We start from the raw sequence: 2,879 nt of genomic DNA, 5'->3' as shown, positions 1-2,879 counted from the left end.
GGGCCCCGCCGCCCCGCGCGGCGCGGGTCGTGGGTGTGGCAGTGGCCTGCAGCCGGGCCCGGGTGGGCCGGCGCAGGGCCCCTCCGCCCTCCGCCGCCTCGCTCGGCGCGGGTCCCCCCCTATAGCAAATTTAATAGTTATAATAAATAAGGGGCGGCAGGTGGTGTGGTGGAGTCCCAGTTTGGGGGCTTGCTTTCTCACATTCTCTCTCTCTCTCTCTCTCTCTCTCTCTGTGTCCTTTTCTGATCAAACTTAAAAATAAAAATAAAATTAAAAGTAAAACTTCACATGGGAAAGCTTGCCAATTATGACACAGAGCCAGTCTTAATAAAGGTTTAAAAAGTTATAATAAATAAATAAATAATTGTTTTTAATTTTTTTGTTTTGGAGAGATTTTTGCCATAGGGCGCATGCGCTCGCCAGACAGACAGGGAGAGACAGAGAGACGGAAAGCGAGAAATCACCCCCCAGAGGGGATGGCCAAGCCGCAATCCCTTCTCCATTCTCCTCTTGGGCACGCACGCACACGCGCCCAGCATGAGTTTTAAGCCACCGGGTCCAGGACGTGAACCGCGGTTGACTACATGGGAATCCAGTGACATAGCCATTACGCTAACTGCTGGTCCCAAAATTATTTAACTTTATTTATTTTAATTTGATCAAAGAGGGACAGAGTGAGAGAGAGAAAAAGTGAGAAAGCAAGCCACCAGGTCCAGGACTCAAACCACAGTCAGTCATCTGGGAGTACAATGCTGGCCCACCACGCTACCTGCCAGCCCCAATAAATAATTTTTTCCCCAATTTATTTATTTAATTTCATTTGTTGTTGTTACTATTTTTATAAATTTGACTAGAGAGAGAGAGAGAGAGAGAAAGGGAAAGTGAGAAAGCAAGCCTCCAGGCCTGCCTGGAACTCAAACCATGGTTGGCCATATGGCAGTCCAGCACCTTAACTACTACACCACTTGACCACCCAACAAATACATTTTTTTTCTTTTTTTGGAGAGGTTTTTGCTATAGGGCGTGTGTGCTCACCAGAAAGACAGAGAGAGACAGAAAGCGAGAAGTCACCCCCCCAGGGGGGATGGCCACGCCGCAATCTCCTCCATTCTCCTCTCGGGATCTTGGGCACGCACGCACACGTGCCTGGCATGAGTTTAAGCCGCCAGATCCGGGACTCGAACTGCGGTCAACTACATGGGAGTTCAGTGACATAGCCATTACACCAACTGCTAGTCCCACCAATAAATAAGTATTTAAAAAAACAAAAATAAAAATAAAATGTGTGTGTATATACACACACACACACACACACATATACATACACACATTTACATACATAAACACTCTCTGGTGGGAGCACATATATATGTGTGTGTGTGTGTGTCTGTGTGTGTGTATAATATATATGGCAACCTGTGGACTAGTGGTTGAGGGTGCTAGATCCCACATTGCCAACTTCTTAGAATCCCAGCACTGGCAACTTGAAAAACATGCTGGGTATGTGCGTGTGCATGCCCCAAACCCTGACAGTATGGAGAAATGGAGGAGAGGGGATTACTGCATGGCCATGTCCCCATTTTGGGGTGCTTTCTCCTTACCTTTCTCTTTTCCTCTGACTCATCTCTCTCTGGTGGGAGCACACACCCTCTGGTAATTGAAAAGTATACATATACCGAGGTCAGTAGGTGTCATGGTGGTTAACCATGGTTCGAATCCCAGACCTGGCAGCTTGCTTTCCTACGTTCCCTCTCTTTCTCTGTGTGTCTCTGCTGACTGCATGTGCCTTATAGAATAATAGATCATAGAAAATTATAGAAAAATAAATAAAATTAAATAATTATTTTAAAAATATATATTTATGGACCAGCAGATGGTCTAGTAGTTACATAGTGGACTCCCACATGGCTGGCTGTAGTTTGAGTCTTAAACCAGGTGACTTGAAAATCACACCAGACACATGTGTGTGTGCACAAGAGAGGAAAATAGAGGAGAAGGGGTTGCAGCATGGCCATCCCCCCTGGGGGGTGATTTCTAACTTTCTCTCTCTCTGTCTCTCTGGCGAGCACATACGCCCTAAAGCAAGAATCTCTAAAAAAAAAAAAATTTTTTTAATTTAAATACACACACACACTCACACATACATGCATACACCATGAAGAATCCACTTGTCTTTCCCATATATCTTGCTGTTTGGGTTTTTTATGCAGTGTAATTAGAGCCGTGTTTGAAGGTATCCACATGCTTTGATGGAAGGGGACAGATTAGACCAGTGTCTAGAGCCATAGCAACAGTTGTTGTTTCTAGAAAACAAAGTTATAACAGGTGCATCTGGTCTCTAAGTAAGAGATGAAGAATCTGCTCTGTGGATCCAGTGGTAATATTCTGTTTCTTTTCTATTCATTTTGATTTAATATCCCAGATTTGGCTGGTGGGAGCCCCTTCAAGCTGGATCCCTTGTCTTCTTTTGTTAAGTACTTTTGTACTTTTCGGCAAACCAAAAAGATCTGCAATGTCCCAGTCCTGCAATGTTCAGATGTGTAATGTCCCAGTCCTGGAACCAGCCATTTCTCTCCTAGTCCCTGATTCCTTTCAGGGGAATATTGGAGACCAAGATCTTGGTGCAAAATGTGCTGATTGTGGATGGGAAGTGCAGTAGGTAGTTCTGGGTGTCAACCTGGCTGGACTAAGGAGTACCTAAAAGCCTGATAACACATTCTTCTGGGTGTATACACAGGATTGTTTCCAGAAGAGATTAGCATGCGAGTCTGAGCAGACTCGTGGAGGATCTGACCTCAGTGTGAGCAGGCATGATCCCATTCACAGGGACTCAAGAGAACAAACACAAAAGATGAATGGGTCTCTTTTTAATTTTTTTT

Source organism: Tupaia chinensis, unplaced genomic scaffold (genome assembly GCF_000334495.1).
Source record: "Tupaia chinensis unplaced genomic scaffold, TupChi_1.0 Scaffold000561_1, whole genome shotgun sequence".
NCBI lineage: Eukaryota > Metazoa > Chordata > Mammalia > Scandentia > Tupaiidae > Tupaia > Tupaia belangeri.
Note: the sequence above shows the minus strand (reverse complement) of the source record.